Here is a 19,142-nt window from a genome sequence, read left to right on the forward strand (position 1 = left end):
CTGCAAGGAGTGGGGGCCGAGTGAGTGACTGAGAAAAGGAGAGAGTATGGGATACTTGCCAGGGTCCCAGTCATAAGTCACTGAGTAAAGCCCTACCCCAGGACGGAGGTGCCCATACTACTGCTAAGGGAAATAGAGGTCCTCCCAGACTCTCCTGGGTCTGAAAACCATGAGGCAGGTTGCAGAAAGGGGTACCCAAACTATTGCAGGGGAAGCAGAGGTCCTCCCAGACCCTTTTTTGGTCTGAAAACTGATAGGCAGGGTGTTCCCTAGGAAGGAGGTGCCCTTATTCTGAGAGGAACCAGAGTTCTCCCAGACCCCTTTTTTGGGGTCTGAAAACTGACAGGTGGGGCAAGAAGCTTATAAAGAAGCTTGGCCACAAGGGAGACCCAGCAAAGCCAATTGAATCTCAACATAAGAATTAGAGAAACATGGGAAGCTCTAGCTCGAGGGTCTTGTCAGGATCCCCACTAGGAGACTTGCTCAGTGCTTGGGATGGGAGGCTGTTGCCCAGCCTGGCTGGTATGAAGAAGAAACAAACAAGGAAATTATGCCAGGAATGGGATTTGCTTAGAGACGAGACCGGGAAAACTATTTGGCCTGAAAATGGTACTTTTGAATATTAAACTCTAAAGGCACTTAGACCCAAGTTAAAACTCATCCAGATACCCTACTGATACTGCTGGGCTGAACTTTCTAAATCCAGGGACCCTGACCCAAGCAACTCCAAGGAACCCCAAGCTAGCACAAGCACCCTTTCACAACCTGACATTGCAGGGCCAAAGTTTATGGTCCCCTATTAAGCAAACCCGTACCTGGGTGAGGAAGGGGCCAACTCAAGTGTGTCCTGACTCACACACCCTTCTCCCCATCCAACCTAGTAATTTGGAAAAAGGTCCCCCCCCCCCTTTAGATCAGATCCCCAATCGGTAATACACACCCTAAAATCCATCATAGAAAGCCATAACCCATCATGGGGAGATATGACCCAACTACTCCAAATCTTCCTCACAAAGGTTGTGCTTTTAAACATTTTTTTAAAAATGAGATCACTAGGCGACCAATAATAACACCAGGGCAGGTAGCCCCCATAAGAGTCTCCTGGCTGCTAAACCACCCAGACTGGGACTATAACAATACCAATCACTGGGATGAATATAACTGGGCCAAAGATATATTACTGGAGGCCCTACAACAGAGAAGGCAGAAACCCCTCAATTGGTCAGAGTTCCAATGAACAAAACAGAGGGAGAAAGAAATCCCTTATGCTTTCTGGGTTCATCTCCTGGATGTCATGCCTGGAAGCCATATTACCTGTGTGCCTTGAGGATCCAGGCCTGCCATAATCATACCGTGGGAAGTTGGGAGGGGGGATTGCATGAGTGAAGTAGAGATAGCCATAACAAACTTCTCTAAGAGACGTTCAAGGCCATGGTGTCCGGCAGCTGTGCAAAGAAGAAATTGGAGGATGTCTTCTGTTTGGGAAAGAACTGATTGGAGCTGTGTGGACATGTAGGAGATCTGGGCAAGGTCTTGAACTTTCTTGTGGGTGAGGAAAACCTGGAAGCTTTCAGATTCGGGTTTTCCCAGATGTGCCAATATGACATCCCTAATAAAAGTTAGCTTTGAGGAACTTCAAGCCTTGGAATTTGATTTCGTTGGAGGTGTTACTTGGAACCCTGACATTAACCTGAATCTCCTTTAAAATTAGAGCAGCTTCCTCAACCCTGGGGAGCTGTTTGGTGTCCTGAGCCCCAAGCGCGCTGACCCAACCCAGGGTGACGCGAAGACTCAGGGAAGATGGAGGCGGAAAAGAAGCCTATGGAGGGACCAGCAGGCACGGGCTCAGCAATGGTTCCTGAGACCCTCTACTCTCCTTCCCCTGGGATGATGGAAGCAATAAAGGCCGTGGAGGCTGCCCACCAACTGGGTGCCCGGCATAAGGAGCAACTGCCAAAGCAAAGCTTGCAGCAGGACCTGGCAGCGTAAGGCGAAGCCAGCGGAGCCACCCCGCTTCAAGGAGCAATGTGGGAACCGCAATGGGAGTTATCGCAGCCGCCGGGCCGCCGGCACTCCGAGGAATGGGGACTCCCGCCACCGTCGCACAGCCAATCCCTAGCTGGTCTGCTGGATCAGTTGAGCCGATTCAGAGTAAGTGGGACACCCCAGCATGCCGGCACCGGGCTGCCAGAGTGGACCTTGGCATAACCAATGCTCACCTTCCCGAGCCAGGAGCAAGCAGCACAATGGGCCGAAGCGGCAACGACTTTTCATTCGGCCCCATGCCGCTCAACCCACGGCTTGTTGCTTTGGGTAAGCCCAACCGTGGATCCCTGCCACTTGGGACCATACCCCCTCCCAGCCAGCCAGGCTGCCCATGGAGTTCCCGTCCAGCCACAAGGGGCTTGGAGCCTGCCAGCCCCGCAGCTGCTGCCCGGGATGGGGTTCCCATCTGCGAGCCAAATCCCTCCTGGGTGGGCTTACTACCCAGGCCAGGGGTGGGTACAGTGTCAATGGACGCCTGCCTCAATGCCGCCGCATATGCAGTTTCCACAGCAAGTGGTCCAGACGCAACCCCAAGCCGCGATCCCACTACAGGTGCCAGTGACCCCACAACAAATCCTGGCCCAGCAGCCTGCGCCTGCTGCAGCACCCCCCTCCTTCCGGGCAACCTTCGATGGAACCCCGGGGAAGCTGGCATACTTCCTGAACCGAGTCTGGGCCTACATCGATCAGTATGGGAACCAATACCCCTCCAATCATGAATTGATTTCAGCCATCACCAAAGGCATGAACGAGGGAGAAGCATCGGAGTGGATAGCTGAGCTTCATGATGAGGGGGCCCTGGAGCTAGAGGACATGGACGATTTCGTCCAGCTGATGAGGGTGAAGTTCAGCAACGTCGCCCAACAAGTGGAAGCAGAGCACCAGATCACCACGCTGAGGCAAGCTGGGAGGCCCGCCAAACAGATTGCGTGGGAATTCCAGAGGCTGGCCAGGAAGCTACGGGACTGGCCAAAGTGACTTATGGTCCACACCTTCAAGGAAACCCTGGATCCGGACCTGAGGCAGGCCTGTAGCATAAGGGGAACACCCACCCAAATACAAGCGTGGTATGAGAATGTGTTGGCCCTGGATCTAGACCTCCACCCTCAGAAGAAGCCGGCTGCTGAAAAGCTGGCTAAACGGCCCCTCGGGTGGCGAGCACAGCTGAAGAAGACTGCAGAACCGCCACCCGCGAGTCCTGGGACCATCAAGTGCTACTGATGTGGTCAGCAGGGCCATCGAGCATCGGAATGCTTAGCTCGAGCGAAGTCCCCTGCTCGGGCAGGACCTAAGAAAACCCTGGAGAAACTGCCGGACAAGGGACAGAGCGCCAAGCAAGCAGCAGAGAGCCCCGTCCAGCCCGCGAGATCAGAAGGGAGACCGACCGTGGATTCCCCCTCCCCCTCTGCAGAGGAAGACAGTGGTGAGGACAACCTGATGGTGAGTGGAGCCATCTGCCCTTTTGCCCTGAAGGTTACCCTAATGCCCCCCCCCCCAGACTGGAGCCCAGGGAGAAGTGGAGGCGGTCATAGACACCAGCTGCACACAATGCCTAATTAGCCCCCACATAATCGAGCAACTAGGCATACACACTCGCCCCCTCCGACAACTCATCAGCTTCGAGCAGGTGGACGGCTCGCTAATTGGCGGTGCCCCTGCCACCAGACTCACAGAGCTCATTAAGTTAGAACTGGGGTGCCACAAAGAATTCCTCCGGTTCGTAGTCGCCCCCAAGATGACAGATACCATAATCTTGGGGCTCTCATGGCTCGATAAGTGGGGACCCACGATCTCCTGGGATGGCAGCTGCAGAAAGATAGTCATTGGACTGGGTCCGTTGCCATCAGTGAGGCAAGAACTCACCACCCCAGAGATCGTGAACTCGGGAAAAGCAACCCTTCCGGAGACTGCCGCCCTGGCCCGGGATGTCCTGCCAGGCAGCCAGCAGGTGCCCCAGTAGTATTGAGACTTGCGGGGGGGGGGTAGCAAAGAGGACTGCAACTTCCTTCCCCCCCATCGCCCGACTGACTGTGCGATAGAGTTCATGCCGGGGGCGAAACTTCCCAAGCCGAAGATGTACTCAATGACTCCGACTGAAATGAAGGAGTTGAGGAAGTACATGATGCCATTTGGACTTCAGGGGGCCCCCACAGTTTTCATGCAGTTTATTAATGAGATTCTGCATGAGCACCTATACAAGGGGGTTCTGGTCTACTTGGACAATATTCTCATGTTCAGGAAAATACTGGAAGAGCACATAAAGCTCATCCAGCAGGTGCTGAAAAAACTGCTTGCTGCCAAGCTCTACGCAAAGCTGTCAAAGTGCGAGTTTCATAAGACTTCACTAGACTACTTAGGATACTGGATCTCTAGTGACGGGATAGAGATGAACACAAGCAAAGTTAAAGCCGTTTTGGATTGGCAACCCCCAAGCACCCAAAAACAGCTCCAAAGCTTCCTGGGGTTTGCAAACTTCTATAGGCAATTCATTCCGGCTTTTGCAGAGGCGGCACTGCCCCTAACCGAACTGTTAAAGACGGGGTCCCCACCAACAAAACCGAAGCCATCGCAGCCACCCGCGTGGACAATGGAATGCCAGAAGGCTTTTGAAAAACTGAAAAGACTGTTCACCTAAGAACTGATCCTGCAACATCCAGACCCAGAGCGGCAATTCATTGTCCAAGCCGATGCCAGCGACGTGGCAGTGGCTGCAGTGCTCCTGCAAAGGGACCCCAAGAGGCAGTTGCTACTATGCGCCTACGTATCCAAGAAACTTAATGATACAGAGAGGCGATGGGCCATTTGGGAGAAGGAGGCTTATAAGGAAGGCAGCAAGGAGCCTTTCAAGGTCTGGACAGACCACAAGAACCTAGAAGCCCTGGTCGCAGCAAGACAGTCAGGGAATTAGCGGGCTCTGATGAGCTCCGCAAAAACCCGGACTGACGAACATACACTGAGGGGTCTTCGGACCAGAACCATCCTGTAGGGATGGGGATAAAGGAGAGGCACCTCGGAAGACCAAGAGTAACAGGCAAGTTCCTCAAAGGTCAGAGGAAACTCTCTACAACTCGGAGGCGGGGGGCGGCAGCCATCGCGGTTGTCACAAAGCTAGGGCAACCGGACTAAGCATTGAGCAGGAGCGGTGAATGGAGTTTTTTGAAGCCGGGTGAGTGACAGCCAACCCACAGATGAAACCACAATAAGAAAAAAAAATTTAAACTTGAGGACCCCTAGCAATAAAATGGCAGCTAATGAGCACGGGGGGAGAAAAGAAGATCTTGAAGCATAATCTTAAAGGGACAAAAACCCAAGTATAAAATTGACTTTTGAACAAAATTATTTGGAAAATAATCTGGAAAATTTTAAAAACTAGAGAAATTACCCCAAGATTGGTTAAAGGATCGGAAAGAAATAGAAATAGAAATAGAAAGAAATAGATCCTTTTTTCCCCCTTTCGTTTTCGAATCTTAAGAAAAACAAAAGAGAATGGACAATAAGCCCTATAACAGAAGTGTTGTATAAACAAAATAAAAAAGGAAAAAACAAGTGAAAAGAACTGTTTAAATTCGAGCTGGACTATAAAACTGATTTGATATCTTTAAAGCTAAAAAGAAAAAGAGAAGCTAGTTAAGATTATTAATGTAGATTGAAATAAAATGGATACTTGTTAGACAATTGGAAATTGTGGGTTGCAGAGAGATACCTTCAGGAGTAAAAAGGAACATTGCAACTTGGTCTTTGTTTTGGAAAATTGTGAACTTTACAGATAACAGCTGTGAGAACTTTTGGGGAGAATTTCTTTGTCTGCAAGCGGCTTGACTTTGGGGAAAAAAACAAAAAAGGAATACAATGGAACTTTTAAAATTGGAATAATACTAACTCAAAAAGAATAAAATGGTGCAGGAAATTAGACAAATGATTAAATCGATGTACTTGTCATGGAAAATGGAAATAAGAGAAATAACTGCAATGCTACACGGAGGATTAAAATCTGAGGACACAAAAATTGAGATAGAGAGGACTTCTGGTGGCAATGCGTCGTCGATAGCAGCTCCTTTCGGAGCGCTAGCCCCGCGATCTTGTCAAAGCCGCTAGAACAGTGAAAAACAGCTGTTTAGCAGCTTGAAAATTTTCCCCTTGGGAAAAGAGAGGAAAGAGAGCAGCCAGGCTTGGGTTGAGCTCCCCAAGAGTCCCAGGAATAATTCCTGGGGCACAAAGGGTGAGAGCTCCCTAGAAGCCTGACACAAGCTCCGGACCTGGGACGCTTCTGCATTTAGCAGAACAAGACACCGCGACCATCCCTGCAACATTTTAATACTATTTTGGATACAAAAGCAGGCAGAGCAAAGACAGGAGGAACTCCACTTGCAAGTATTAAACTTTAACTCCTGTGTATTGAATACTTCCTTCTTGATTGCTGTGGGAAGAAACTGAAAGGAAATGGCACCGAGCCTTAATTGAGTGTGGTAACGAAAGTTAACTTCAAAGCACTCATCTGTGCTGACAGTCTCTGCTGCTAATAAAAGGAACTTGTCTCAAAAGAAAGAAGAATTAAATTGGACTGTAGAGAAATTTAAATTTACTGAGGACTGAAACTAATTGGAAACTGAGTTAATTTCTGGGATTGGTTGTTGTAAAAGTTTTAATCTGGAACTGAAAATTGGAAAATGGCTTCTAAGCAAATAAAGATTGCTGGGGCTAAAATTACTGTGAGTTCCCCTATTCCACCAACCAAACCGCAATCTTTGACAGCTCCAGCAGAACCACAAGCTTTAACCCTGGAAGCCTCGCAGCAAGCCTTAAAGCTGCAAGCCTTCTCTTTAGAAGAAAAATTTACTTCTGTTCTTGATGAAAAAATAAAAGTGGTGACTGATAAAATGGATGAAGTAACTTTAGAAGTGACAGAAATTAAGGATGAAATTCAAGCTCGAAACAAGGCAATTAGAGAAGACATTATTTTTGCATTTAAAGGTTTGGCAAGCCATATTGAAGGGTTAGATGAAAGACTAGAGGAAGTTAATCAATCAAACATGAATTTGGAGAATAAAATGGGAGAAGTTCAGACTCAGATAGAAAAAGCAGACTCAGAGGTGATGATGATACAATATAGATCGATGGAATTTGCTATAAGAGTAAGAGGCCTGAAAGAAAATACCCAAGAGAATTTGAGAGAGATCTTTGCAGAAGCCTTTGCACAGATAACTCAAGAAAGAAAGGAGGATCTGGATTGGCAAATGGATAAAATTTATCGTGTTAATTCATGGGTGGCCAGGCAGAGAAATTTACCAAGAGACATTGTAATTTACTTCACAACAAGAAGGCTAAGAAATATGATATTGCAGGCTTCCTACAAAAATAAACTTCAAGTGGCAGGGCAAGAAGTTTTAACATTAAAAGAAATCCCTCCCAAAATGTTGAGAGCAAGGAAGGTGTCACTGCGTTATTTTATTTACCAGCTGAGCTCATTATTTCTGGACTATCTGACTTTCCGTACCTTGCCAAGAATTGTTATCAAAAGCTACTACGCATGTCCATCCACCCACATTCCTTCACACTTTTTCTTTTGTTCTCTTGCCAGAGGTCCGACTGGACCGGCAGGAGATCTCGCTTGCCAAAATGTAACAATTAACTTTTCTTAGTTAGTGAGGTGTTTTATTTTCTTTATAACAAATAAATGAGTTTTATTAGAAACCTTCCTTCGCGTTTCTTTTTCGGAATATTGCAAACAAGGAGGAGCCACGATTCATCTCCTCTAATTAAACCAGGGTAATTAGTCCCAGAGCCAAACATGGGATTAATAAATGCCCTGACATCTGGTAGCTCGGACGGTTTGATTTATGGCTTTTTCCTTGTTTTGTTATTTCTGATAAGAGCGCATAGGCAGTTAGTTTTTAGCTACTGAGGTACGCTAATTATATTGCTAAGATGCCGAAACAGAAGAAAAAAGGCAAAGTGAAACCAAGACCACTCTTCGTAAATGATTTGATTGATCTTTCCAACGAAGAGGTGGCAGACAGGAGATTTTCAGATTTCCAGCCCCTTACTACAGCCACACGCCTGGAACAAGAAGAAGCCGTGGGAACAGAAATGGAGGGAGATAACACAGAAGCTGTTTTTGAAGGAGAAGCACTACGACTGAGGTCAGTAACTCCCCCCTCTAATTATGCCAGCTCTCAACCTGTCTTCCCAGAACCTTCTGAATTTGTAACGCTCGATGCAAGGCTAAAGCAAACTGCTGAGCAAAATTACTCCCACGCAGAGAGAGAAACAATTCATTATTCTCCTCGAAGCTCTAAGCTCACCCTGGATGAGCTGGCTATGAAAGCCTTTTGTGACCGTATAAAATTCTATGAACAGGAGCTATCCCAGGCAAAAATGGCTATATCTATGCTTGAGCAAGATAAGGGAGATAACTTAAGATTTTCAAAAAGCGCCATATTGCCTTCTTCTCCAGAGCCAAAGACACTCCCCCTGGTGGGTTCTGTGTCAGGCCAATTAAGGCAAAGAGCACTGCATACGTCACATGAAAGTCTCCCTGATCAAGTTACATATAAACCTGCCACGCAATCATTTCTTGTAACTGGGCTGCCCGAAGCTAAAGGTGCAGCACCATCTGCTGGCAAAAGTAATTTACTACAGGAAGCTGAAATGCCACAAGTGTTTCCACAGGCCCAAATTCAAACACCCCCTGGTGGTGTTGGTGTCCTTTTAGAAGAAACACAGGCACGCTTTATGCAGCAAAGGCAAATGACTGCATCTCCAGCAGGTCATGCCAATATTGCAGATCAAGCACAAACGGCAACTGGAATACAGCAGATTCCAGTGCATCAGCCACAGCAGCTACAAATGCCTGCATATGTGCCCCAGCCACAAGTGCAAATAGGGCCACCTCCTGGCCCACCTCCAATGGCACAACCAAGACCATTTTTAGGTCCACAACAGGCACAGCAAATACCTCTGCCAGCACAGCCAGCATATCAAGTACAGGCTCCTTACCAGGCATTTTTTGTCTCTCCACTAACTGGTGAGTCAAAACTAAAAATGTCAGGACATAATTACAAAGCCTGGGTCAGTGAGATTACACTATTGCTTCTTAGAGAAGGCACTCATTTTATGGTTTTTAATCCTCCTGCTCAACCTTGGACTTATGCAATACGAGATCTAGAGATAAGAGCTCGCACAACATTATTGATGTCCATGGATACTGAACTGCAGGTCACTTTTCCACCAAATACAACAGCCCGACAAATTTGGGCTGAATTGGAAAATTGCTACAGGCCTGTCTCAATTGAATCTTCATGTTTACTCATGTCTGAACTCCACGGTTCGAGATTGAAACCTGGTGAACAAATTGGAGGACATTTGACCAAACTGAAAGGTCTGAGAACAGAATTGAGAGAAAGAGGCCATAACATTGAAGATATTCAAATGATCAGCATCATTATTAACTCTTTGAATTATGAATGGAAAGATGCTGTTACAAAAATTAACCAAGTCCCAATTGCTCAACGCACAGTGGACAATGTCTGTAGGCTTTTAATTGAAGAAGAGGCATTCATGTTGGCCACGCCACACTTGAGAGGACCACCCGCATCAAAAGCTCCAGCTAGACGCCCCTTCCGAGGAAGGACCTACGTTCCAAGGATGCCAAGATGCAACACCTGCAACCGTATGGGACATGCCACCCGGGATTGTCCCCAACGAGTTCCAGCTCCCGTCACGTACCAGCCCAGAGGAACAGATTCCAGAGGCAGAGGCAGAGGCGGAAGACAAGGTCGTCATGGTCCCCGGCGTGATCCACAAACTCCACTCGCCACATTGGCTTTAACCAATGATCCACAACCTCAACCAGAGTATGACAGACGACTCCTGTGGACTTTGGACAGTGGTGCAGCATTGCATGTCACCTACAGAAAGGAACTTTTCACAGAAATGCACGAGCCTGAACCAGAACTACGTGAACTTTATTCTTTTTCCAATCATCCTTGTCAGGTCAAAGGAAAAGGAACTGTTTATGTTGAAGAGCTCGATGCATTCATTCCTGATGTTTATTACATACCAACAGCAACCAGTAATTTGCTTAGTCAGTGTCACTTGTCTAGAATGTTAAAGTTCCAAGTTCACCACCTTGAAAATGCAAGTTACATAGTTAAAGATGGAGATATTGTTGCTGGAACCATATTAATTGGTGGTGTTTATTACTTAAAGCCAAAGCCTAAGCCACAAACACAGGCAAGTATGCAAACTCCAAAAAGGGAAGGCACAGGCCCAGAGAGAGATGCTCCAGAGAGAGATCCTGTTGCTATTCCAAAGGGTCCTAAAGCCAACAAAAAGAGAATTGGTAAACAGGTTGCTCAGAGCAAGCCTGAGGTTCCGCATAAAAATGTTAATGTTGAGAATTCACTAACAGGTAAACCTTTGCATTCCAGGTGTATCCACAAATGGCATAGAAGATTGGGGCATGCCAGTTTCCGTGTTCTTAGGAAGATGCCGGAGTTCTCAAAAGGTTTGGATCTAAAGGGCTGTAAGGTGTTTTTGGATTGTGCTGTCTGCAAAAAGGCCAAATCCAAAGCAGCAGCCATTCCCAAACATGCTACACGCCTGTCAACATGCATTTTTGATTTGGTTCACATTGACATAGTTGGTCCTTTCCCGCCATCATTTGGTGGTAGAAAATATTTTCTAACAATTGTTGATAATTACTCTAGATATGGATATGTATATCCTATGAAAGAAAAATCAGAGACCTTTCAGATCTTTAAAGACTTTGCAACCCTTGTTTCTACCCAACACCAAGTTCGCATCGCCAGAATCCAGAGTGATCGTGGTGCCGAGTTCATGTCTCAGCGTTTCCAGAACTGGATGCGTAAGAATGGAATTATTCATCAGACTTCGGCCCCTGACACACCGGCTCACAACGGAGAGGTACTGCAAACCATGATGTGTTGTCTCCTAGAAGACGCCAACCTTGATATGATATACTGGGGTGAAGCTATAAAATATGCAAATTACATTGTCAACCGTACTTGGAGCAGTGTAACAAATCAGACTCCTTTCTTCATGTTGTATGGCTATAAGCCTGATCTTAAAAACATCCATATTTTTGGTTCATATGCTATGGTGAACATTCCCTTAGCTCAAAGAAGAAAAGGAAGTCCAGCAGCAAAGAGACTGAGATTTATGGGTATTGATGATAATTCAAAGTGGAGCAAATTTATTGACTCTAAACATGCAATTGTGATTTCCCAATCTACTAATTTTGAGGAAGACATTGACTGGTCCAGGATTCATTCCAATGATCCTGGAGTTTATTTTCCCAGAGATGATACTGCTGATGCCACGCAGATTGATGATCAAGATTCCACCAATTCTTCTCAACCCGATGTTCCGTCTTCGCAAGCCGCGGATGCTGACGCTAGCGACGAAAGTGAGGACGAGGACGAAGCAGAAGAAGACTGGACAGTTGTCCCGAGACGTTCCAAGAGGGCCACAAAAGGAATCCCTCCACAACGATATTCTTGGCAACTGACAAAAGCACCCTTGCCTTTGATTTGCAATGTTACACTTCCACCTGATAATTTCACACAAATCAAGCAGCTCCCTGATTCAGAGCAAGACAAATGGTATGATGCAATGCAGGTTGAAATGGACAGTCTAAAGAAACTTAAGGTATTTACAACTGCAAAACCTCCAGCAAACAAAAAGGTCATTGGCACTCGATGGGTCTACAGAATCAAAAAGAAACCAAATGGTGAGTCACTATACAAGGCCAGACTTGTAGCTCAGGGTTTCGCTCAACGTTATCCTGAGGACTACACAAATACTTACTCACCGACAGTCAGAATTGAGAGTGTAAAAATTGCTTTAGCAACTGCAACTATCCTTGGTTTAGAAGTTTTCCAGTTTGATGTTGACACGGCTTATCTACATGCAGACCTAGATGAAGAAATCTATGTGAGAAGTCCTCCAGGATTCCGACAGAAAGAAGGGGATACCTGGTTCCTAAACAAAAGTCTTTATGGTCTGAAACAATCTGGTTTAATGTGGTATTTATGTCTTACTGACAAACTAAATTCAATGGGCTTTATTAAGTCCGAAACTGATGAGTGCGTGTTCACAAAAAGATCTAACAATGCATATGAGATAGTTCTTGTTTATGTTGATGATATTGTTTATATTGGTCCAAATAAGCAAATGAGTGAAATTTTTGCCAAAGCTTTGCAGAGATACTTCACATTGAAATCATTAGGTCATATTAGCACTTATTTAGGTGTTCAGATTGAAAAAACACAGAAGGGGTTTAGTCTTTCACAAGAGGATAAAATTGAACAAGTTTTGCATCATTGCAACATGAAGGATGCTAACACAACAAAGACACCCATGCAAACAGATTTTCATAACTTGACACAAGAAGCAAGTCCTGAGTTCAAGGATCAAACACTTTATCGTTCAGTCATTGGGTCACTATTGTACATTAGTAGTTGGACCAGACCCGACATTGCACTTAGTGTTAATCTCTTATCTCGACACGTAGGTAAGGCAAAACAGTTTCATTGGACATGTATTAAGAAATTATTGAGATACCTAAAATACACTAAACACTTGAAGTTATTGTTAGAACCAACACATACTGATTATGCAGAATTATGTTGTTATGCAGATTCTGATTGGGCAAGTGATAAGAAATCACGTAAAAGTACTTCAGGTTATATGATGTTCTTAAATGGATGTCCTGTTTATTGGCAAGTACGTAAGCAGAATTTTGTTTCTTGTTCATCTACTGAAGCTGAATATGCTTGTGTTTCAGATGCATGTAATTCTCTAACTTGGTTTGATGCTTTAGTCACAGATATCTGGACACACCCGATCCGACCGATCACCGTGATGGAAGACAATGAATCGGTGGTTTATATTTCTGAATCTCATTTTACAGGTTCTAGGTCCAGACACATTGACATCCGTTATCAAAACATAAAACATTTAGTGAAAAAAGGTTTTGTCAAAATGCAATATGTATCTACACATGATCAAATTGCTGATATGCTCAACAAACCACTTCCAGCAGCTCAACACGAGTATCTGCGTAAGAAGATGTGCCTTATTTGATGATGTACTGATATTCGCTCAACTGGCAAAGAAGGGGAATGTCACTGCGTTATTTTATTTACCAGCTGAGCTCATTATTTCTGGACTATCTGACTTTCCATACCTTGCCAAGAATTGTTATCAAAAGCTACTACGCATGTCCATCCACCCACATTCCTTCACACTTTTTCTTTTGTTCTCTTGCCAGAGGTCCAGCTGGACCGGCAGGAGATCTCGCTTGCCAAAATGTAACAATTAACTTTTCTTAGTTAGTGAGGTGTTTTATTTTCTTTATAACAAATAAATGAGTTTTATTAGAAACCTTCCTTCGCGTTTCTTTTTCGGAATATTGCAAACAAGGAGGAGCCACGATTCATCTCCTCTAATTAAACCAGGGTAATTAGTCCCAGAGCCAAACATGGGATTAATAAATGCCCTGAAGAAGGACTATGCTTTTGTGGTGGATGAACTCAGAAAACGTCAGATACAGTATAGATGGGAGATTCCAACTGGATTGGTGGTGGAGTATTCAGGACAGAGATTCCGTCTTAATACATTATGGAAAGCAAGGGATTTTTACTTTAATGTATTGAAGGCTGGAGGTTCTTCTTCTCCAGAAACCAGAAGAAGAAAGGAAATAGAGGAAACAAGAATGGGAGTGAAAGAAATTACCCAGGCTCAGGCAGAGGCTCAAGGAGGGGTTTTGATTGTTGAAGAAGATTTACTACAACTTATGAGCTCTGCCCAAGATATGGAGTTATTTGGCAAAGTAGAGGAGCCGAGGGATCAAAGGCAGACTCGAGCAGCAAAGAAACGCCAAGAGGAATTAAAGGTGCAGCAAGCCCAGATCAAAGCACAAGAAACCACAAAATCAGAAGCAGTGGGAGAAGCTAGGCCGAAGATCAAAGTGAGAGATGACCTTCAGCTAATGCTTGAGAAGCTTCAAAGTGCCAAAAATGGCAAGTAAATTTCTAACTTGGAATGTCAATGGATTAAATTCACCGCAAAAGAGGAGAAAAATATTTCATTATCTGAAGCAGTATAAAAATGACATTATATGCCTACAAGAGACACATATTAGAATGCAAGATCAAAAATATTTAATAAATGCAAGATTGGGGACACATTTTATAGCATCTGCACCGGAGAAGAAAAATGGTATAGTTATATACCTAAAAAAAGGCTTAATAGCTAAATTAATTGAAGCAGACCCACAAGGAAGATATATTGCAATTGAAATCTTAATAGAAGGGAAAAAACATTAGTGATTGGACTATATGCACCAAATCAGCAACAAGAAAGTTTTTATAAGACTTTACGTGCTAAATTAATACAGTGGAATTATAAAACACATATAATGATGGGAGACTGGAATGGAGTTTTGGATATTAAAAAGGATAAAAAAGGATCTCTACAAAATATTCAAACACATGCTAGATTGCCTAAATCTTTTTTTTTATTAAAAAGTTTTACAAAGAAAATTTCCCCCCCAATATTCCCCCCACCCTTTTTCCCTCCCCACCACCCCCCCCACCCCTTCCCCCCTTCCCATCCCACCCTCCCCCCCAGACTTCCCAGAGCAAAATACAGGGTATTTCAGTTAACAATCATAAGCTAAATTAACCTAACTATTCTTAAACTACCAACCCCCCCCCCCGAAACCTTAACTCCACTATAGATAACATAATACTTCTAAAGTTTAACATTCATTCATAAGCTATTTGATATTTTCTTGTCTGATACTTATTTTGAATATAATCAATCCATCTTCTCCATTCCGATATATATCTTTCTTGTGTATAGTCCTTCAAATACGCTGAAATTTTCGCCATTTCCGCTAAATTCGCTACTTTCAATGTCCATTCTTCAATAGTAGGCAAAGAGTCCTTCTTCCAGTATTGCGCTACCAACAGCCTAGCTGCTGATATTAAGTTTAAAATCAGTTTAGTCTCTAATGCTGTACAATCCGTAGTTATACCCAATAAAAACAATTGAGGAGTAAATTTCAACCTTTTTTTCAGGATATTCTGCATCACCCACCAAATTTTTATCCAAAATGCCTTGATTTTCTTACAAGTCCACCATATATGATAATAAGTTGCATCATCACATTCACATCTCCAACATTTAGCTTGCAAATTCGGGTACATACATGATAATTTTTTGGGATCTAAATGCCATCTATAAAACATCTTATAAAAATTTTCTCTCAGATTTTGTGCTTGTGTAAATTTAACATTTCTAACCCAAATCTTTTCCCATGTTTCTATCATCACTGGTTCCTGAAAATTTTGTGTCCATTTTATCATACAATCCTTAACCAATTCCGTTTCTGAATCTATTTCCAATAATGCATTATACAACTTTTAATATGCATTTGACTTTGATCTCTAATCTGTTTTACTAGGTTTTCCTCATTTTACATGACACCAATTTTCTGATCTTCCCTCCATCTAGCTTGAAGCTGACCATACTGAAACCAAGTATAAATTATCCCTTCTTGTTTCAATACATTTAAAGGTTTCAATTGCCATTTACCCCTTTCCATAAAAAGAAGCTCTTTATAAGTAATCACCTCCTGTTTTTGTTCTATACTTATATTTTCTATTGCATGTCTGGGATTTGCCCATATTGGTATCTTATAGTTTAGCATATATTGATACTTTTTCCAAACCCTCAACAACACATTTCTAAGTATATGACCCTTAAACACTTTATCCACTTTTTTTTCATATAACAAATAAGCATGCCATCCATATAACATATCATAACCTTCTATGTTTAACATTCTCTCTTCAGTTAAATTAAACCAATCGCTAATTTGTGATAAGACAGCTGCTTCATAGTACAATCTTAAATTAGGCATTTTAAGACCTCCTCTCTCACGTATATCCTGTATAATTTTCAGTTTCACTCTTGGTTTCTTCCCACCCCAGATGAAAGTATTAACCCCTTGCTGCCACTCCCTCAAATTTCCATCTTTCTTAAGCACTGATATCATTTGAAACAAAAATAAAAACCTGGGTAGTACATTCATTTTTATTACTGCTATCCTTCCCAGTAGAGATAGTTGTAACTTTTTCCAATTCTCCATTTCTTTCTGCACTTTTTGCCAGAGAACTTCATAATTGTTTTTAAATAATTTCGTATTTGAGGCTGCAATATATACTCCTAGATATTTAACCTTTTCAGCTATTTCAAACCCCGTTATTTTTCCTAAGTCTTCTCTTTGAGATATAGACATATTTTTAGTTATCATCTTTGTCTTATATTGATTTACTTTAAATCCAGATACCTTACCATATTGACCTATTATATCCAACATATGTGGAGCTGATTCTATAGGTTGAGATAAAGTAACAACCAAGTCATCTGCAAACGCTCTTAATCTATAAACTTGCTGTCTAATTACAATTCCTTTTATTTTATCAGAATCTCGTATCTTATTCAACAAAACTTCTAAAGTTAAAATAAACAGCAATGGAGACAAAGGGCAACCCTGTCTTGTTCCTTTCTCAATTTTAAAAGCATCTGTTAAACCTCCATTAACTATTATTTGTGCTGTTTGTTCCTGATATATTGCTCTAATTGATTGTGTAAAATACTGTCCAAAATGCATTTTTTCTATTATCTTAAACAAGAATTGCCAATTCAATCGATCAAATGCCTTCTCTGCATCCAAAAATATGAACGCTGCAGGGACTTGGTTGTTTTTTTCCAAATATTCCAATAGGTTTACAATTTGTCTAACATTATATTTCATTTGCCTCCCTTTTATAAACCCTGATTGGTCATTATGAATTGTTTGTTGCATAACTGGCATTAATCTATTCGCTAATATCTTAGCAAAAACTTTATAATCAGTGTTCAGAAGTGATATTGGCCTAAAATTTTCAGGTTTGGCACAATTTTGATCTTCCTTCGGGATCAATGAAACAAAAGCTGTTCTCCAAGAAGGTGGGACTCCTCCCCCTGATTGAATTTTACAAAATAAAACTCTAAGCAGCTCTACCATTTCAGATTGTAAATTCTTGTAATAAACAGCTGTTATTCCATCTGTTCCCGGAGACTTACCTGTTTTTAACTGTTTAATTGCTGCCACAATCTCCTCAGAGGTTATTGGCTGATTCAATCCTTCCCTCTGTTCCAACGTTAATTCAGGAATATTCTCTTCTTTTAGGTATCTATCTATATCTATGCCTTGTATTGAATCGCTGGCATATAACTTTGTGTAAAATTCTAAAAAAGCCTTTTTTAATCATATTCTGTTGATAAACTTCCTTACCTCTAAATTCTATCTTACCAATAACTCGTGATTTCTGTTTTTTCCTCAACACATAAGCCAACCACCTGCCTGGTTTATTAGCATTACAAAATGTATTATGTTTAGTATATTGTAAACTAGTTGCCACTTGATCAGCCATTAACATATTGAATTGCTCTCGTAATATTTTTATTGTTTCTTTTACTTTCTTATCTCCTGGATTAATTATAAGTAATTGTTCTTTCTTTTTTATTTCTTCCTCTATCTCTTTCCGTTTCTTTTGTTGTTTTAATCTATGTTTATTATTCATGTGTATTAAAGCTCCCCTCATGTAGGCCTTACTTGCGTCCCATACCATTTCCATAGAGGTACCCTTATACATGTTAATAGCAAAAAATTCTTTCATTTGTTTTTTAAGCTCATTCACATTTTCTTCATATCTAAATAAATTTTCATTTAACCTCCAAGACCTCCTTTCTCCCCTCTCCTGTTCCAATTCCACCCAGACCGGACTATGTTCAGTTAAAGTTCTTGGGCATATCTTTGTCTTCTTCACCCTAGAGAAGAGATCATTTGTAATTAGTATAAAATCAATCCTAGAAAAGGATTGATGTCTATCGGAAAAAAATGTAAAATCTCTTTCCTCATCATTCCGTTCTCTCCAAATATCTCTCAGCTCCATATCTTCCATCATATCAAAAAAAGATTTAGGTAATTTCGCACGTATTGAGATCTTTGATAAACTTTTTTTTATATTTCTGTGTATCTATTACTCCATTCCAATCACCCATTAGTATGAAAGATTTATAATCCCATTGTATTATTTTAGTGTGTAAAAATTTATAAAATTTATCCTGTTGTTGATTAGGGGCATATATTCCAATTAAAAGCATCTTTCCACTCTGAGTTAATAGTTCAATTGCAATATATCTTCCTTGGATATCTGCCTCAATTAAATTAGCTGATAGTCCTTTCTTTACATATATAACTAACCCATTTTTCTTCTCTGGTGCTGATGCCACAAAATGTGTACCTAATCTTGAATTTATCAAATATTTTTGGTCTGATAATCTAATATGTGTTTCTTGCAAACAAATAACATCATTCTTAAATTGTTTCAAGTAGTGAAATACTTTCTTTCTTTTTTGTGGTGAATTTAAACCATTAACATTCCAGGATAGGAATTTAGTTGCCATCTTTGGCCCTTCAAAGCTTCAAAAGCATCAGCTGAATATCCTTCTCCATCTTACTCTTCAGCCTAGTCCCCCCCCCACTGCTTCTGTTTTTTTAACTTCTTGACATGAGTCTTGTGATTGTTGCACTTTTAGCTGTTGTTCTTGACCTTTATAAGTTGCTCGTGTCAGTCATTGTTCTCTTGGTTCCTCTGTCTTCTTGGGTGGTTCCAAAGTTGGGGGTGGGCCCCCAAATTGCTCTAAATCTTCTTCCGTAATAATTCCTCCAGCTGCAGCTTCAGCATAAGTTTGTATCTGCTTTCCATCTTTCTCTTGTTGTAACATCTCCATTTTCTTTCTGCCCCCCCCCTCTACGTACTATAGAGAAAATAGAATATAAGGGTAAAGAGGTGTACCAGCAAAATATGATTAAAAAAGCATTTTCAGAATTCTATACCAAGTTGTATACTAGTGACAAGATTCAAGGTATAGATATAGACAAATATTTGCAGAGGGGGAATATCTCCATAATCTCAGAAGAACAAAGGGAAGGTTTGAATCAATTGATAACTGTG

Source organism: Pituophis catenifer, unplaced genomic scaffold (genome assembly GCF_029215685.1).
Source record: "Pituophis catenifer annectens isolate HBS135680 unplaced genomic scaffold, rPitCat1.0.hap2 SCAF_5, whole genome shotgun sequence".
Classification (NCBI taxonomy): Eukaryota; Metazoa; Chordata; class Lepidosauria; order Squamata; family Colubridae; genus Pituophis; species Pituophis catenifer.